Raw genomic sequence first — 21,004 nt, forward strand, 5'->3', positions numbered from 1 at the left:
CAATAAGCGAAAACGAGTAGTCAGGAAAAGGGCGATGCGTGCAGGTTTGTTGGGTCCTTAGTTAAAGGATTGATAAAAATCAGTAATCACAGAGCGGCGCCAATGAATGACGTCCACGGTTCGTGGTTGAAGAGGTTGCGATCGACCAATTACTTGTCGAAAGCTGGAGCTGATAACGATCAGTGACGTGTTATTTTCGACTGCTAACTTTCGTTGTCGTTTGCCTGGTGGCTTTTGTGGAGTTAAAATTAAGAACGTTTTCCGCAAAATATATAAAAATAAGTGATTCAATTATGAAATTTGTAAACCTTGGTCCGTATTGTCATAATGATTTCCCTGATGTTACCTAACATGAAAGCTGACTTAAAAAGTCTACTGTTATAAACTATACAAAATATGTACAAAATGAAGATCAATGATGCGTCTAAGGTTTAGAAATCTAAAAAATATACTCGCTTCATACAAATAACAATCTACTGGATAAATTTAAATTATACTACATGGAAAGTTGCTTAAATAAAAATTTAATAAGTAAGAACGAGTTCGAAACTCGTTCGAATTACGTTTGCAAGTTTCAACTTTTCAATATTTGACTTCAGCAAATTTAAATTCGCTTATCTTTCAAGAGGTCACAAAAAGGTTCTAGGTTCTTCTGCCAGTTCTCGACGTGAAATTGGCACACTATTCCATCCTACACAGCCACACACACACACACCTGCAAGTGCTTCTCAGCAGACACGGGCGACAGGTTGCAGCAGCAACGGAATGTTCCCCGCGAGGAGGGAAGGCTTCGCAACAGGCAGGAAAAACCTTGAACCGACAATGGAAACGCTGACGGCGACGGATATGTATTTTTTGGTGCCGCGTCGGTGCTTCCGTTCCGGTTGGGAGATTTTTGCTTCCCCCTTTACTAACCACCCTGACGCCTTCCCGCCCGCATATTACTTCATTGGTCCCCTGTTCCGGGGACTGGCGCTCGCGCAGTTTGGCGTTCGGTCCCGGCCTGGGGAGTTGGTTGACCGGCCGCGGGCTCATAAACCGACTGAGTTGAAGTTAAAGGCTTCACGCACGGACGTCGGCGTTGTTTGTTCACCTGCTGCTGCAGAGCCCGAGCAGTGTGGTGTTTTCAACCGAAGGGGAAAAATGGCGAAGCACATAAACATCGTGGTAGGAAAATGGAAATCATGACTTCAGTTCAGACCGCATGTGTCTTGCAAGCTTAAATGGGATTGAACTGTGCAACTGTGCTATTTAAAGTAATATCAGTGCGTTTGAGGTGTTGAAGAAAATTTGCCTTCTTTTATAATTAAAAATAAATATTTTATATAACGTTGAATTGAGGTATTTGCTCTATCTTTTTGCCTTTCTAATGCAATCTTAATCTATCTTTTTATTTCTACAGAATTTGATTTTGTTTTATTTGACTCCCGGCCTCAAATGGATCCGTTTGGGTCCATTCCGAGCGGCTCAGATTATCGTTCTTAATTACCAAGAAACAACTTCCGGTCGCTCAACCGCTCAACTTCCAAACCACGAACCACGCAACCGCGACCGGGTCGTCCAGGGTCCGTTCTCTTTTCCATCTTTTTTTCCCAATGAAGACCGTCGGCGATAGTGGTGGTGGGAATCGCACACCCCAACCAAAGGTCGCCGTTAATGATCGATAGCAAAATGTCCACTTGTTTGTAGTGTGTGTGTGTGTAAGCTTCGAGGGTGAGGGCCGTTTTTATGAATGAAATTTCATTTTCGTTCGTTCGCCCCCCAAAAAAAATCCCAGGCGAAGAGACGTCGGGAAAACAAATAAAAATAACATATACTGGAACCTACCCCGGTGGGGTATGTCGATGTCGGTTGGCCATTGCCATTCATCGAAGTGTTGGTGAAGCCGGAAGAGGAGCGGGTGGTGATCGGATACCCTTTTCGGGGCAGAGAAATTTGTGGTTATGATTTGGCAGATCATTCTTTTCCTTTCCTGGGAAGCGGAGCGCAGCATCGGACGACTAATGATTTTTCAATTAACAGAAATAATCCTCCCTCCTTACCCACCTCCACTTTGGCCGACGGACCAGACGGGATCATCCTTGTTCTGCGGGGAAATTCCTCCCCGGACGGTAACTTCAAAGTGACCGCAGCCCTTCACCGATGGTCACAACTGCGGGGAAGCGAAGGAGAAACTTCTCCTGTAGGTTAGTAGGTGGACGGATTGGGCTGTAACGATTTTCCGAAACGTTTCCTTTTGTGTTTTCTGTATGTAACGGAAAAAGGGTGAGCCCGGAGAGAAGATGGTCGCCGTGATTGATCGGCCTTCGGAAGCAGGATCGATTCGGTGGTTCGATTTTCGCTTGTCAGAAAAGTTAATTACACATCCGGAGGAAGACGCGGGCTGGTTTTGATAAAAGTGTAAAAGCTTCGAAATGGGCGCGCTTTCGATTATGGTTCCGGGAATGGGGGTCTTTTGTCAAAAGGGGGGCTGTTTTCTTTTTCTTTCGTTTTCGGTCGCTGCCCGGATATGGTAGGAGAAATAAAACAAATAACCTCAGCTCGAGAGCTGATCCCGCTTCCCGTTTGTCGCTGGGCGGAAGCCAAATGTCTCATGGTGGCGAAAGAAAAAAGGCATAGGGATAAACTCGGGCAGAGCGAGAGAAAGAAGAACATAAAATGCAAACCCTGATCCAGTGAGAATCTTCTGCTTTCCTGTGAGAAACGTCCTAGAACGTGCGAACGGGGTGGGGGAGAATGGACTCGATGGCAACACTTTCCCTTCCCGCGGGGCAGAATGTCACCGTCCTGGGCGGAAATTGGTGCGGTCGGTGAGGTTAACAACTGGAGGCGATCCTCCAGGTCGACCCATGGCTGTTATCTTCCGATGGGAGTTCTCATATATATATTTTTTCTGTTTAGTTATTCTGGTTCACCTCCCTGCGAATGGAATGGAGTACCTTCACGACCGGACTGCCTTCAGCTGAAGAATTCCGCCCCGTTCTTCGGGGGCCTTCCCCCTGGGGGGTGGTACTGCTGGCTTCCCGTGACCACCCGTGTGCCTGCCGGACGTCGTGGACGATGGTGAGGGACAGGGGGGGAAATGGCACTGCGGAGGTTTTGTGCCTCGGAAATCAGATTGTGAATTGTGTGAACCCTTGGATCCGGCTCATTGTCTCTTGCCGTTGGTTGGAGGATTGTTTTATAATATTCCTGGTTTTTTTTCTCTCTCTCATCTGCCTGCTCCCGATGTGTGGCTGTGTGCAAAGGCCTGGCATTTCGATACGGACTTCGAGTGTGGTGATGGTGAACCGCCCCTTTCGGTGTCCACGGGAAAAACTCACCCAAGCGTGCCGTTGAGAATCCCGTCGTCGCTTTATGGTGGTGCCATTTTTGCGGACAATTTTTGTGAATGTGCCAGCAGTTTTTGATTAACCGGCGCGTTCAGGGTGCTGGAAAGGAATGAAACGTTGTGCCAGTTTTGTTTTTGGGCCTTCTGCTATGCAGCTAAAAACCACGGACATCTGATTCAAATGGAAAATGGGAGTAATTTTGTAAACCTGTGTCGACTTTGTTTTCATTCCACAGAAAAAACCGTTCAAACATCCCTGAATTAAAAACCTTTGCAAAACTCATTACAATTCCATTGCATAGAAATATATTTAACTGATTCCATAGTATTTACATCCCTTTTTCTTTCCATATCTCTAGATCGTAAGCAAAATAGAAACCATTAGCTTCAAACTCAACTGCTCAAAACAATCACACACGTGGCGATAACTGCTGGTGTGGAATCGTTGCTGATGATCAAAAACCTACCAATCATCATCATCATCATCCTCATCATCATCATGATCGTCCGAGTTCGATCGAGCACCACCACCATCACCGGGAAATCGGGTTTTACGAATAGTTTACACGTGTTTTTAGGGGCTTGGGCAAACCGATCCCGGCGATAAGAAGAAACCGGCCAGCGAGTAACGCCCGGTACGCCAGCCGTGAATGACGTGATATTCAACCCCAAATCGAATGCCGATCGAAGCGTTCGAGAGGACAACGAGAAGAAACCTGAAGTTAAAGCGAAGTAGGGAGAATGGAAAAGGAAAAGCCTCGCGGCTGCAGCATCCGCGCCTTAGCGTCCGCACTGGTCTTACTTTGGCTGACCTTCGAGGTTCCGATGGGATGCCGTAAGCCGTTCCTTCCTTCTTCCTCCCTTTCCCCCGGTCGGAAAGGATAGGAAAATAAATGTTATTATAAACGAACGAAGGATGGTTCGCGGCTACCGAATTGAATGTTGTTTTAATTGATATTGATATAATTAAGGTTTCGAATGGAACGGTGGCTTCGTTCGCTGCGGTCCCTGCTCGGCCAAGTTAGTACGAGCAGAGAAGGAGGTTTTAGGTTTGAGGCACCTTTTTCACCCCTACCACCCTTGCTTTCCCATCGAGCGATTATGAGTGGTCGCAATTACGCTGGAAACTGCCGTTCGTTGGTTGGCTGAAAAGAAGTCCTAAAAATAGAATTCTCATTTGTTTTATCCTTTGCTTCACACTCACAACACGCGAGGATAAACAAGAAGACCTCGCACGATCGGTAGTGTTTTGCATGTTGCCATGCCGTTCTGCCATTCCGTGCGCCGAAATAGATTTTCACGCCCAGCCTTTGGGCAAATTAATTTCCCCCAATCATGCGATTGTTATCTCCCAAATCGCTCGATAACGATAAAATTGTACCATCAACCTGCTTCGATGTGCATCGGATGGCCTCGTTACTCATATCTTCCATTCCGTTTCGAGCACTCCCCGCCTGCCGTAAAAGCACGTTCAGGTTCGCTGCCTGTGCGTGCAGTGAAGTCTTTCACGTTTGTTTTGCGCGAGACGGTTGAAGAAAATAGGAAATAATTTTGAGCAAAATCGGGAACGATCGTAAATTAACCACCCCCTTGCGAGCCTCTTTCACTCGTTTCGGTGCCGAGCAGTGGATTGATTTTAAGGCCACAGCATTACCATGCGGGAAAACTGGAGCACATTGGAAGTTCGGGAGGGGGGCTGGAAAAATAATTACCATGACCGCCCGGTTGAATATCATTACCAACTCGGGCGGGCAGCAACGTGGCCCGGATTGATGGGTTTAACTGCATACGGGAGCACGTTCGCCTTGCTGGCTGGTGGCTGATGTTTTTCACCATCGGTGGTTTTTCACCCGACTTTTCAATCGTGTGACTGATCGATTAGATATTATGATCGATCGATCGAGCGCTCGAAACGGTGCGCACAGTCGTCGAGCAAATCGCGTTAAATCATATCCGGGGCGACCGAACGTTAATGTGTTTCGGTGGTTCATTCATTTCTTGCTCGCGGTTTGTTTGCGTACGCAGGCTTATTTTTCTTTCTTATGCTGCGGGGCCTCCGCTTTTCTTTGTGCCGACCAAAGGGGCAACCAAATTAGGTGGCTCCCGTTAGCGGGCCCGGGAGGTCAACCGTTTCCGTTTTCCTTTTTGCATAGACACACACGCATACAAACACATTGCAAGCCAACAGAAGCGTCGCTGCGCTGTCGTTCGATTATCTTCGCCCGATTAACAGTTACCCTCTTTTCGAGCGAAGGGGTAAGTAGGAAAATAAAGTTAAAATAAAAAGCGGAACACTTGAATGAAGCTGGGATTTTTCTTTAATTTTTTTTCGTTATCTGTTTGCAACCTCCGAACCTGGCATCGTGTTGGGGAACGGGCAAGGCTTACAGCCTCCCAGCAAAAGGGTTCTGCCGAATGAGAACGAATTAATTTCGAATCCCCTCGAAACCCAAACGGAAGCCCATTTTCATACTCCCGATGGCGAATGGAGGCTTTCGTACGTCGATGTCCGACCATTGAAGATCTTCTCGCTGGAGGTTGCAGGCATTTGAGGCGGCGCAACGGAGGCAAGCATGTTAAATATATCCGGCTTCATGTCCTGCCCATACAGCAGGGTGGAAAGAAGACACACCAGAGGAACGCGGCGGTAAAGCAAAGAAAACCGATTCGTAACCGATCGCTGAATCGAACCGAACGAGTGTGGCTAAGAATGTTGCTGCCTGGCATCCAGGACCAAATGAGCCGCATTCAGGAGGAGAGATGAGAAATCCTATCAGTTTTTATGCGTTAAATTTGTAGATCGTTTTCCTTTCCCGTCCTGCGGAGGCACTTGCTTTGCCTACGATGAATGATTTATTTTCAGTTACCATCCCGTGGTACCTTTCAGGCATCGTGGAGTGGAATTTAAAATTGAAAACGAGCCGTCCCGCGTCGGGTTTCCAGCGAACAGGGAGTATTTCATTCTCATCAACCGGGCACGAAAGAAAAAGTCTTGCAAACCGAAAGAGCCCGAGAGTGAAGATGATAAGCGGCCAGTAACGGCATGAATCAGTTTTAATGGAAAGCGACGAGAGACGTTCATCATTTAAACATGAATTTTAACGCATTGCGCATCGGCGTAGGGCGGAATCTGTTTTTTACATCCGCGCGCCCCGAGTCGGGTAATGATGATGTTGGTGGCGTTAAAGACACTGTTGGCTCTTTTTTTGTTCACGTCACCCACAATCACCGGTGGTTAAATGAATGCAGTGTCTAGCGTTGCCCGAAGGGAGCTTGATGGTGCCATCAACTACGAATTTTCCCCCGATGCAGGTGTCGCCAAGCGGTCCGTTTATGTATGTCTGCTGATGAAGTGTTTATATTCCATCTCGGAAAGGGCGGCGAGAGGTACATTCTTGGCGCATCACAACTTTGGTAGACTCTCTCCATTTGCAGTTCGTAGCTGTCCGGGGGTTTAAGTTTTGTGCTTCTTTTTTCCTTCCAGTTCTCAATCGTTCATCCGTTACCCCTGTCGTAGAGGAAGCTCGAACTATCCGTGGCCTCGGCTGTAATTTAACACGCTTTTACCCTAAAGTGGACAAGAAGAGTTAAGTTTCTACGATCGCGTACGATTGCTCGGGTGTTCGAGATTTTTTTCTTCGCTCTGTTCATCGAACGTACCTTTTTTTTCGGTACTTCTCCATCCGCTTCAGGCGGTGGTGGCGTTTTATACAGCCCACTTTCAGCAAACCGCACCGCATAGCCACACCAATTCGAATTCAATTTCCTGTTAATCTTCTCCCTGGGGCTGCCAAAGGGGGGGAGAGGTTTTGCTGTGCTATTGCGTTAAACGGTTCCGACCGTGGAGTTTGAGTGCGCCGAGGAGTTGATGGATCTCCCACCGGGAACAGGGTGCATTGGACTCGAATCCTAGGCCCGAGTGTCGCGCCGACCGAGCGGACATTAGCCGCAAACATCTGGCAAAACGGCTGGAGGAAATTCCAGCGCGAGCGAACAAAAGTACTTCATTATGCTGATGTTGCAGCCCGTTGCAGTTTAAAAAACCAACGGCCGCAAGATGCCGTTCTGATGCCCGGGAGGGGGTTTGGGACCTTTTTTTTTTGTTGTTGTTGTTAATGCCACCCGGGAAGGCGTCACGGTTGTCGTTATGGCAAACATATTCTGTAATGTGCCAGGCGGTTCAGGAGTAAGTTATTAATTTGCAACAAAATACCGTTTGAAAACATTGTAAACGATTTTAGAATACATTTGGAATTTTTAACTGCAAAACTTGTACGGTGAAGATGGCTGTTGAATTGCATTAAACATTGTTTATCATACGAATAAAAAAAAATGAAAAAGGTAGTTATCAAGCACAGAACAGAAACCCATAAAAGCTCCCATGTTCATATAAGGTAATTAAAACAACATTTTCTTCGCTTATTTAGCGCTCTCATTATGTACCTTCAAACCTTCTTGTTGAAAACGGACAACTTGCTGAAACTTTTCACTGATTTATTATCAAATCTACCGGAAAGATCCATATCAGCTCGTGCACTTTCTTCTTGCCAGCTCATTATGCCGGTAATCATGGCCATCATCGGCACTTCCCATTTGCCTATCGCATCCCCCCGCACCTTGCAATCCCTTTGCAGCAGCTGAACTTTCCCCGCCGCCTGGCAGTTTTCTTCCCATTCTTCACGCAGTTTTCCTCGCCAGTTTGCCACACCGGCGACGGACGATAATGGGCTTCTGCATACATTTCGCCTGCCATTTAGCTGCCAATTGAGCACGTCTTGGCAGACACTGCCGGGGATAGGGGAGGGACGGCTCGCGGTAGACCTTGGCCAGAACGCAGGCATGCATGGAAATTGTTTGCCACAGCCCAGCGAGCAGACGGAGCCGAGTGGCCGGCGTCGGTCGGAGTGTTTGCATCGCCGGAGCTTTTCTGCTGCGGGGAGGTCTCTGACCGAGTGCATCTGCATGCCATCTGCGTGGACGGGCCGGGAAGGATGAAAGTGTGAGTTTGGGTGTAATGTTTTGCAGAGAGAAAAATATGACCGGCCGTGGCAGAAAAAAATCCCCCGGAGAGGGGCTGGGATGGTTCTTTGTGGTTGGAGCAAGTTTTTCACCACTCGCGCAGCTATGCACCGGTAGCCCCGTGCTGGAGTCGGTTGGCTAATTCCAGTCGACCACGGTAGAACCAATTCTGCACCACCGTCCTATGCACACCTGCACTACCTGTGCTACGAAGGAGGGTTTTTTGTCTGCCACCCTACGATGATGTTGATGAAAGGGCCCCAAGAAATAGCGGTCGTAAAGTGTACTCGGTAAAAATAGCAAAATATGATCGCAAAAAACAGGGTAGAAGGATCCAATATGTTTTTGTTTTTCTTTCACGCTCATTTGCACACTCAAGAAATTTTCAATGCTGAGGAGTTATGGGACGTATGTAGTAATTTATCATATTCATCCTGGCCCGTCTCTTATCAGAATGAGAAAAATCGTCGGAATGCTGTACAATCATACATTTTTAAAAACAACAGCATATGATGTAAACATTTTGAAACTCGCTTGTACTTGTATGATATTACTACTTGTGCTTACTTTTAATCCAATAAATTATATTATTTTTCGAACATATTGGGCTCATTTTTACAAATTAAAGTTACAGAGTTAAAAGTTGCGAATGATTTCTGCTCTTTTGGCTGAACTGTTCCATACTGTCCTAAACAATAGTTTTCTATACAAAATTACCTTATATATAATTTACCCTGCTACGCAACTAGACTGTTATTTTAATGAATAAACCTTGTTAAGCATAACTATTGTTTTCTCTAAATTCTGCACAATTATTTGCCTCATTACTCTGTACATGAAGAACCCTATGATAACTCAAGCTTCTGAAAATTCTATGAAATATTTAAATTTTATGCATTTAAAATGAAATTGAATCTGGAATCTGTCATCCTGTAAGTCTGGAATCTGTGATCCTGTGAAGTTTAGTTTGATCAGTTTCGCATAGCTTAACTATAGCAGTTTACTTGGAAATCATTCAACCATTTTTCAGCACTTATGAAATATTTTTATGCTAAAAATATGTGCTACTCTGTGAAATTAATTGCCTTTAAATATGCCATCAAAATATATTGGAAGAATACTTACTGCTTCCAAAATATAAAACTCTAATTCGATTTCTCTAATGTACCGCGAACCTTTAGTAATTCGCTCATAAAAAATATGATTCGGGTCAAATGATAATTCAGCATTGCATTCAATAAAGGACTTACCATCCGTACGACTGAGAGTAGCTTATGAATGTAAATTTAGCATTTCGATTTTAATGAGCACTCCAACTTTCCTTCCTATCTCCATCCTAGCGCAGGCAATTCGATCCGAATCGGAACCGAAGTTACCTACTTCGGTTTCTACTTTCATTTCTCTGTGATTTGCGAACCGCACGGACATTAGGTTTGGCTGCAACGGGGGCGAAGGAAACTCCCGTTTTCCAAGCAAGCAGGTAGCAGCGATATGCAACTGACAATGTGCAACTGCAGTTTACCGCCGCTGGCTGCTCCTTGGGGTTGTCATAAAAGTACGCGCGCGCACGCGGTTGATTAACGGACGTAAATGGTAAATTTCCTTCAGCTTTTGAGGGACGTGCCAGTTGGCAAAGCACGCGAAAGCAAATGGGAAATCGCCATTCGATTTCGACCGTACCGGGGGCAATGCAGAAAGGATCAATCCGGCACTTTGTCACTAATGAGAAATTCCACAGTAAACTGCTCATTTTTATTTTGTTATGCCATTTTTTTTTTGCGAACCGGCGACAAAGTATTCGAATCGATCCGTCACGGAATCGATCGGCTGATCGGACGTAGGGCGTTTTGTGTTGGACGGAAAAATGTGTGCCACCGGACCCGGGAGCCCTTTGTGGTGTGGACCTTCGAGCGGGCGGTGCATTCGGTAGCAAAACCCGTCATTAGGGGAGTAGCACGTTTGGTGAATAGATAAATTCCTTTCCGATGCATGGCAGCGTCTAGGACTCGAGCATAAAAAAGTTAAGGAAGAAAAAAAAAGATACCATGGCATGGCAAATATGTCGGATGAATATCAATAATTTGACATGATTTTTATTGACTCGCCTTCCGCACAGCGAGACAGTACAAACGAGGGAAAGGAAGCTCGAAGGAGTGAAACTCTCCCTTTCGCGTGGAAGTTTTCTCGGCCTAGGCTGTGCCATTTCCATTCCTCCGCCAGAGGAGCCGTGCGAGTGGCGGTAAATTAATGGTACACCATGACGGAGAGAAAACTGCCCCACGCGGTGACAAACGACAAGTGCATGTGCACATAGAATGTCGCACCGGGCAAGTCGCAGTCGAACGTTTCACCATTTATAACACACAACAAAAGCGCAAGAAAAAAAACCCTTCGCCTCGACGAAGACGAAACGCTCGGTATGTCGTTAGTTGGACGGAGTCGTATCCGTCCGTCGCAACGACCATTTATGATTGGCAGCGGGCTTTAGCTTTCGATTTTTTCGCTGCTTTCGCGCTGTAACTCCAGCAACCAACGTGCCAGGTTAGGGGATGTCTCCCCACCAGCGCGCAATGCGCGCCAACTAAAATGCCATACTGCCGTACTAGGGCACTGGCACTGGCGAGCCTTGAGGGCGAGCCTCCTGGCGGCTAACAACTTACTTTTCACCTCCGCCAGGAAAGGAAACGCATGCAGCCCGCGGTCGGAGAAATTACGGGACTTTTCTGTGAGCAGATTTCGCTACGCCGAACCACAAAAACCGAACAAAACCCATCTTCAGCCGGCCAAACGCCACGAATGCGAATGAATATTCGGGATGCCTGGCGCCAGCTGTCGGCAGAAGCGATGATGGTAAATTATTCATTTATTATTGGTTGTTTGAGGCGTCGTTTCTTTCCTGCCCTTAAATTGTACCCCTTTTAAAGCGGGCACTCAGCCGTCGTCGCCATCTTCTTATCTTGATGCGAAATCGCACGTGTGAGTGTAGTATGCATTGGCGGTGAGGAAAATTGCACAAGAAATGTCCGTGAAAACGGTTACACGGGCCATATCCGTCGCGACGTGTGGCGCATGCGTAGACAAATGGTTATTGATTGAAGAACATCACTTTCAATCACGTTTGGATGGAACCCCGGTCGGAAAGTGTGAAATTTAATTTTTTTCTGTCTTATCGGTTTTTGTAATTGTATGATCATGTTACAGTTACTTCATAAAACAATTATTATATCACAGTGCCAAAAATTTATCTTGAGTTAAATGTTTTATATGGCATATCGAGATTTTTAACGAGCCCCAGGAGACCAACCAGATCCCAATCGGAACGCAATAGCCAAGAAAGGAGAGGAAAATACTTCCCACCAGGGAATCGCTGATCTGTCAGTTCTCGTTTGACACGATTCGCCTGCATAATTCGATCCAGCGCGAAACACACGGTGTTGCTGTCGGTACACGTTTCCATCCACTCCATCAACGATCGATCGCCAGCGTAGTCCGCGTGCATACGTACAACTGCCTGCTATTTGAGAACGATACAAAGCGGTAAAGGCAGCGAAAGCGAATCTTTCTTCTCCGTTCGCGTTCGAGCAGAAAAGTGCATACACCGACCACCGAAGCGATGGAGATGGATTGAAGTTTTGAGCAAATATTTGTTACGATACTCACAGTGGAGTATGTTTCAGCGGTGAAGCAGTTGTGTTTGGAACTTGTTAATGAGCCTCCGGGTCCAAGCCCGCCAAGCATCACCACCCAGCGCCCCAGAGAGGGTGCGTAAAAGATTGTCTTTTATTCGGATGAAACGAATGATTCCTTCCCAGCAAGCCCCGCAACGAGGCTCAAATCAATCGAGAAGCGATTTAACGCCTGCTCGAAACTAAATAGACACACGGACCGTTTAGCTTTTCCCTTTTTTTGTTTAATTCCACACCTCATCTCATTTCGATCGAGACGATCGATTGGGTTTTCGTTTGGGATTGGAGTCCATTCTTTCTTTTCCCTAGCTGGTTGGTTGTTTTTTCCACGTTCCCGACAGGATGCGGCCCACGGTGGAAGGCTCCCGGTTTTGATTAACAATCGAAAATGATGAACTTTTTTTTTTGTGTGGCCCCGCATTCGGATGGGCGCAGAATTCCGGTGGGAAATTGTGGGTGACCGGAACGAAATGGTCGAGTACGCATTCCGGAAGGTTTGCCCTTGTTTTGCTACTCGCGGTCCGGGTTTAACGGGCATCGCAAGTGCCGTATCTGGAGCCCACATTTTTTTTTATTTTTCCACAGAAGCTGATAACGATGAGTTTCGTTCGAGTTGTCTAAATGGTCCGTGGGAGTTTTTAAATGGAAGGAATCGACCGGGTCGTGAGGGAACCTGCGATTCGATGGGGATAAATAACATGAAAGGCACACAATCCCAAGATAGTTTTGGTTGTTTTTTCGTTGTGGTAAAAGAAACGAAAACCAACCTTGTGAAAAGTAAGAAACAATCGAGGTGGAACGGGTGCCTTTCTCAGAAAGTTCTCTTTCTCGGTTGAATACAAGAATTTATTTATCATTTGTACTAAGAACTTTGAAAATTTCGGGTGGAATCAGTTTCGATACCTTCAATAAAACCTGTTTTACAAATCTGTAAACTTGTAGGCATTTTTCTGTTTTTTTACTAAACTTTACCATCCATTCTACAAATTGCTTCCTTCCACCGCAATTTCAAAGAGTAATTTAGTTTGCCTTCACCAACCCAATTGAACTACCTGCTCCAAATGCAGTCAAATCACGCGTTGATCAAAATGTTAATAAATTAAACCGTCTTTGCATCGCACCGGGAACTTCTCAATCCCTGCATCGGGCTCCCAGCCGAAGGATGAGAACAAAGGATGGATGGTTCAACATCGCATCATCACATTGGCGTCCATTGGCTACAGACAATCCTGTCCAGTTTTCCATCCCGAAACAACAATCTCTCCGGTGAACTCGCTAACCCGTTCGTCGACCGAAAATCTGTCCAGTGTGTGTGTGTGTGTGTTTTTTTTTTCGTGGTACAAATGCCAGGAAGCGGAGGAGAAATCGTGCCCATGGTGGCCCGAGGGAAGAGTGCGGGGAAAGAAATTCTTGTTCAACTGGTTTTACGGTTCAACAAGAAGATGACCGCGCGGCGTCGACGACGACAACGACGATGATCAGGATGATGATGAACCTGGTGACTGGTGCGCTGGTGATCTTGCCCTTGATCCCTTCCCACCCCTCCCGAGGGATGCTTTTGGTCGTCCCGTCCCGTCAGGGATATCCAAATGAAGATGCCGCACTTTCCATTTCCTCACCGCATCCACTAGAATGGAGGATGGGTTCGTCGCCTGTGGTGCGCACGTGCAGTTGAAGTCTTTCGATTGTAACGATTTTTTCCAGCAAGTACGCTGGCATATAATGGACCTAAAAGGAAAGCTCGGATGTTTTCTGGCTGTTCGAAGGTACTCGTTTTGTGTACTGGCTTGCAAGTCGGTTTGCCAACAGTTTTCTTTGTAAAAAATATTGTATTTTGTTAGTTAAATTACACTAATTTAAGTAACTAGCTACAATACAGTTTGAAAGTTAATGTGTGCATTTTTGAATTTATTTATGTTTTTAGAAAATATCATGAAACTAACTTATATTTAATTTGCTGCTATATAGAAAAAAGTATAAATTTTATGACGTTCTTTTGTGGTCACATTAATCGAAAATGATTATTCATTTATGATCCGTTAGAAGCCATACCACTCAAAACAACCCATTGTTTCTCCATAATCCTTTTCAGCCACGTTTTATGGACTCCACTGCATTCTCGTAATGAACTTGATATTCGCTATACGAATTAGCGCCCGAACTCAGAACTTGTTCTGTGGGGGTTCACGGTGATATGTGAAAAACGTCAAGCATAAACATGACTAAAAAAAACTACCACCGTGCTGACCCGTAGCGGCTGGTGTCAATGAACGGTCAGTTATTTTGCTCATCTTGGTGGTCGCTTTAATTTATGGAGGAAAAAGCAAAACAAATGGGTTTCCTAAGCCCGATCTTGCGGCTCAATCGAGTTGTTAGTCGAAATCACGGTGACTTATGGAACGTTTCAAAGCTCGCGCATGTGAATTCATCTACAACGGCAGCATCCAATACCACCGAAAGCCTCAGGGCGCGCTCGTCCGCCTCATAATTATTCATCGCTGATGTCTGACCCATAATGGCGCCGAAGAAAATCCCACCGCACGCGCCACCATCGGGAGGGTGTTGGAGTTGCATCATATCCAGCCATCGAGATTAATTGAAAATTGATCGATTCAATCAGCCAACGGCGAGCCCATATTCTACTGGGACTTTCCCCGCTGTGCCTTGTGAGGGGGGAAAATAAACCAACATCTTTTTTTCGTGCCTACATTCGACTCAGTTGATGCTTAAGCTTTTGCTTCTCGCGTGGAGATGCAAGGGACCGCTTAGGGGTGTTAAATATCATGACAAAGAAGCGGCCATCGCAGGAGAAGTTCGAAAATGAATAGAGCAATCAAACGGGCAGCCAGAATCGTCCCCGCGACTAACACATCCTGGGAAAGTGATAGAAATCTTTCTCGGACATAAATTCTGCCCCTTACCATCGAACCGAGGGGACAAATGGGAAAACCGATGGCGACAACGATTGATCACGATAAGCTAATTTTTATTCGTGTTTGATTGGACCGGTTACGGGTTCGAACATTGAATCAACAGTCCCGCTGACGCTGACACATCGAACGCCGCGTCTGGTGCTAGTGTGGCGCTCGTGAAGCCATCGTCGTTATGATATCTTAATTAATACTTTTCTTTCGACCGCGACAACAACCGGGGCACCAACGGGGATAGTTAGAGGCGTTAAATATCGCTTGTGAGGGTAATTCCACGAAGCTAAAGGTAATTTTATTATTTAATCAACGCTCCCCGGACCGGGCCGTTAACGAATGATTTGAAATAATATCAGCGTTCGAGCTGACACATTGGACGCGTTTGGACATTTAGCTCCGGTTGCGCGGGAACAGCGGAAATCTGGTTCACGCGAGTAGCACTAGCCCCGGCTGTTGAGATCTAAATTATTACGGTCCACCCCTCCCGCTGGTTGCCCGATCGTTTGCCTGGTTAATGAGGATCGCTTACGGGACGGCTCCGATGCAACGGTCCGGTGCAGCCGGTGCTGCCGATGATTTCGTGGAATGCAAAACGAGTTTCCCGAGGGACCTCTTCAGCCGGGGCCGAGACTTTACGGTCGCCTAGGGCTCCAACCTCAATCCCCATCTCCCCAGTCCCAGGCATTATTACGAATCTCCGACGCCATCTAACGCACCGTCTAATGGATCGCTCCGTTTGCTCCCGTCGATCCCACGGGTTCGTGGTCCAACCGACGGCGACGTCGACTTGCTCATCCGCACCATCCATCCATCTGCCGTGGCGAGATAATAATAATTTCACCTGTACGCTTCCCATCTGGCGCGAAGTTGCCGGTTTCTATCTTTGCCAGCTTGCTTGCCTCCCCGTGTTTGGTGCACTGGTTTGGTTTATGGTGCGATGAATTAGGCAGCGAAAGCTGATTTGAAGAAGGACCATCACCGAGGAGGATCACTTGTTCGGCCGTTCGGTGGAACATTCATTGGGCAATTGAACGGGATGGTGGTGGTGGTGGTGGCGGTGGCGGTGGTATTGATGCAAACTAACTGTTTGTGGGAGTTAAGTGGTCTCCCGATCGATTTGCCAACCTCCTCACGGGTGGTACGGTCGGAGGGTGATGGCAGAGATTAGAGCTTGGATTGGCTGCGCAGACAACAGTTGCAAGGAATTAGTGTTGTTTGCTAAATTTGTAGGTGGAAGAAGTTCATCATGGATGGAAATTGGTCACTTTACCATAAAGCAAATTTAATGGTGTATAATATAAATGAGAACACAGGCAAACAAAACTGTGTGTTTCAAGAATGTTATGTGCGTTTCGCTTCTCGAGAAATATAAACATGAAATTCTTCACTCACTCGATGGCGCTTCGCTCGGAGCATTTAGTGCGTTCAAAATGCGTTCGGAATGTTTGGGAAAACAAGTTGCCTAGTTCGGAAGAAAGAAAACCTACGAAACAACAATAACCGAAGCACACAACTGCCAAGTACCGCATTGCGAGTACGCTTGAGTACGGAATAATAACGCAACGAGGGGATTGCTCTTGACCGTTGAAATCACTGCCGGCTGCTCATCTGTTGCTGCCGTTGCTGCCGAAGTTTGTTACTGCTTGCACACCGAACACGGACACATTGATTAGCACTTTAGCACTTCGAGCAAGGGAGACGGAGTGTTGCGCTGCTTCAGAGAGGGTTTGGAGCAGCCAAAAACATTCCATCGAAGGCGGATAATCTCCGTGGCGCGCTGTTGATGGCCCGTGGGTCTGTGGGAATTCCAAACACTTGCCCCACGACGACGACGACGACGACGACGACTACGACCATGATGATGATGAGCCTGATGATGAGTTGAGATTCCTCCGGCACCAAAGTGTCCAGTGAACAGATGGCACCGGCGTCCTAGGACGCGCGTGAAGATACATGGCACCAGATTGATGCCTACAGAGTCTTTAGCTCCGGGCTTCTTTTTTTTTTTGGAAACGAAAACCCGTTCACCCAATCAGTCCAACCGGCAGCACCGTTCGACGACCTGAACCCGAAAATTTAATGTACCGTAACCACGCGCGCGCACGTTTTGATTAATTTTATAGCACCAAAGCCCAAGCACCACAGTGACAGTCGCCGAGCGGCGCTTGACATTCCAATCGCCACAGTCGACGGCAGAAAGGACATCAACATCGTGCCGTTTCATGGTGCTTTCAAGTGAACACCCATTCACTCGCCCCGTGGCAGATGGCTATCGGTTTAATTAGATAAAGGAAACGCCACAGCACCAATACGCACTCGGTTCGTCGCGGTTGGTTTCGGTTAGTTTGTGCTGCGTCCCTGCTGATGCTGGGCGATAAGAACAACGCCGAAACGAGAGCCGGAAGAAATTCCTCGCCGGACACCGTGCGGCCGAACTGGATTAATAGTGCCAATGAAGTGTCCGATATTCCCACGATTATCCACCACAGATGTAAATGGATTAGGACATCGAAAGCGAGAGCTCGTTCCTCGGGCTCGTTAAACCGTCCAATCAATTATCGGAGTCGATCGTAACCGTCAAAGTTTCGTTTTATTGTGCCAAAGCTACGCAAGCGTTCGGGGAAGGTGTTTCTGGAGGGATTGATCAGATCAAGGACGTCACGCTGAAGGTGTTGGCGGAAGTTGTAAAGAAAGCGTTTGTTAGTCCAACTGTGAGCATTTCCTTCGTTCGCAAATGGCCAAACTTAAATTCGTTCAATCCAGATAATTTCCGTTTCCATTTAAAATGCTAAACGGCTTTAACACATTTCAGGATTGGGCACATTCTTATCCACGATCATGTGTTTTCGAACGATATTCGATATCAAGGCAAGAACATAACACATTCCTTCCTATGACTTCTTTAATCATCAATCAGGTTAAAGGCAAATTTTGTTAATTAAAATCATTGTACAGCTTTAGTAAGGTATACATTATGTATATTAGAAATTGATATAATCTCTTACAGGAATAAAATTTATGGGAAACAAAATCCCACATATGCAACTGTAACACATAAAATCTAACCAATTAAGATATTTGCAATTAAATTAAACCAGATACGAATCCATTCGATCCCCAGAATAGATAGTCTTCCGTGAAAGACTTAGGGATATTGGATCGTCATCCAGTAGATAAATCTTTGGGCGAATTTAGGCTACTGAATTGAATAAAATAATTCCATTCATTCCCGTTTCTCCACTCATAGTCTCGCTGACTTTCGATTAGTTTGCTTGCCGTTTTCCCCCGCGGACCGATGATAAATGGACGCTTGCGCAGAGCGCAAATCGAATCATCGAAATTAGAATAATAATTAACCTCCAATTTCTCGCGGGTCGCTATGGTCCGCGGTTTCGTGAAGCTTTTCCCGTCCCGTCTTTGGGTCAGCTCTTCTGCTCGCACGACCTCGCATTTTCCAGCCCTTGCAGCCTGTGTGCCCTCTGAACGGTGCGAGATTAATCAATCAAACCACGACGGAGCCCGAGTCGTGCCGCCAATTTCGTGCTCCACTGTGGAAAAGGATTTGAAAAGGGTGCTGCACCGGACGCTTGAATAGGGTTGGGAAAACCGGGGTGGAAACCCTGCAGCGCCTGGTCAGCGAGGCAAATGGTAGGCACGAACCGGGAGACGCCGTCAGCGAATTGGCAGGAGGTCCTGTTAGATCGCACCGGTGCAGTGCGCACGGGCACGATCCGGTTGGATACGTTGACGCAACCGTGGTTTAGCATGGCAGCAACATCAAACAACATGCGCGTGAACGATTTAATCGAGGAAATGAATAGGGATTTTCGCCGTAAGTTTTAGAAGTACCGGGGAGTTCCATATCACGCTGCCTACAATGATGTAAAACATGAAGTACATCGTACTGGTAAATATGAAAAAGGAACATGTGGTAGCAAAGTATCGTAAAATGACGTTTTCTATAAACAGAGAACTGTGAAAAGAAAAGAAGATATTGTATGGAAGAGACGACACGCCACATGTAGAATAAAACTTTAAATACGTTAGATGTCGACATAGCAACTACCTTTTCTCTTTATAACAGGTCACAAGAAGAAAATTAACTTACTTATATGACCCCCACTGTCGGACCATTCTCGCACACCATTGTGCTGTCGCATGTGAGTGAGATGTAATACATGTGCTCCAATTTTTCATTCTTCTTGGTGAACTTACGAGCGGTAAAGTGACCGGGAGCAACTTTCCCCCCCCCCCCCGGTCCGGGACCGAAAAGCGCCGCTGGAGTGGACGCTCGCGCATTGCTGGGCGCCTTCGAGCGGCATGTTTCGTGTCAGAACGAACGTTTGACCGCGGCTTCCGAGATGAATAATCCGAAAGAATGGCCCGGGCCGGAATGGGGAATGCAAGATCCCGCAACGAACTGGAAAACGAACGCGTGTATTACTTTCATTCCTTCTTTTGTATATCCCCGCGACGCCGCACCGACTCGCTAGCACTGTTGATGGTAATCAATCATCATTTCTTCCGATAAGGTGTTAAATAAATTGTAGCAGCAAGAGGCGAGAAAACGGGCAAACGCTTCCAGGCAAAACTCATCATAATCGTGCGGAGGGAACACCATTTCAGCTCCATCCCGCCAGGGAGCGAGCGAACGGGGTAAACCGTTTGAGTAATGATAGACACAACACGTCGGGAGCGACTGTGATGTAATTGGGAATTAGAAAGCTGATGCGACGTTAGAAAGTTCCAGATTTTGTTAGGGAATACTTCATCGGAACATGCTTCAGTGACTGTAATTTTACGGACAGATGACCCAATGTGACTAAAAAAACGATGGATGTTATTACAAACATGTCCATATTCCTCGACATAGGAATCCTTCCTCCTCCTTCCTAAGGCTCCAATAGATTGTAAACATTGCTTAGAGGCAAAGAAAAGATGCACGTTATACTCTGCAGGTGATCGTAATAGTCCTATTTAGAGAAAACATCTTGACAGGGCGTCGAACTGCTTGACCTTTTCGTTTGAGGGAAAAATTAGCAAACCCCTGAAGGCCAATAAGCGACCAAAAACGCGTACATATTTCTGAACGCTGAACCATCTGTAGGTAGAACGAGGATTTTTTTTATGGTGAAATGGATTATGTTGTTATAAGTTTTATGTTTCGGTTCATTCCTTGGAAGTCCAGTGTCCGTTAGAGAACCCCGTTAGAATCTTCATTCGTTGGGAGTGCCTGCAACAGCCTCCGACCGTCGGGGTCTCCCGTGTTTTGTCGATGTGAGGAACATCGTCGGTAGTTCCCTGAAGGGAGATGGGCAATTAATCATTTCGCCAGAAATTACCTGACCGAGTGGAGGCACTTTGCGCGCGCTTTCGAGCAGTACGGACGGCTAGTTGGGCCATCAAGCAAACCCATCAACCCGGGTGCTACCGGTTGGCACATTAGACAATCGCCGGCAGTTGATCGTTCCACCGCCTCGAGTACCAGTTTAATTAGAAATAATTGAAATTAATGATGACCTGTTTTATTCTTCAAAATCTTGACCGTTGACGGAATGAAGATATTCAGATATTCTAGAAATATGTAAAAACAGCAAAATTTAGTTTACTGGCTTAAGACGATAATTGGAGTGTAATGTAGAAATTATGGTGAAACAATATATGCACCAAACTGTACATCTAGTAGCAGGTGATCGTGATTCATAATGTTCCATATCAGGGTGAATTAAACACAGGTAGTTATACACAGCTTATCAAGTTGTGATACGAATTAAACTAGGCAAGGAAGTAAACCTTATACAACACAAAGAACAGATAGCTTCTGACAACAGTGCTGATTCTGTAGTAAAGTATGATGAACTTGCAATTCGCAGATACATTTTCTCCCACTTATCAAATCGTACCATATCGGTGTAAGAAAATATATACCTTTGCGGAAGGGTATGATAAGATAACAATTGAGAATTTGAAGCGCTATTTATACCTAGGTTGTAGTTCTGATATGGCAGTCATCTAGAAGCACACGGTGGCCTAGGAGAGTC

The sequence above is a fragment of the Anopheles coustani genome, chromosome 2 (assembly GCF_943734705.1).
Source record: "Anopheles coustani chromosome 2, idAnoCousDA_361_x.2, whole genome shotgun sequence".
Classification (NCBI taxonomy): domain Eukaryota; kingdom Metazoa; phylum Arthropoda; class Insecta; order Diptera; family Culicidae; genus Anopheles; species Anopheles coustani.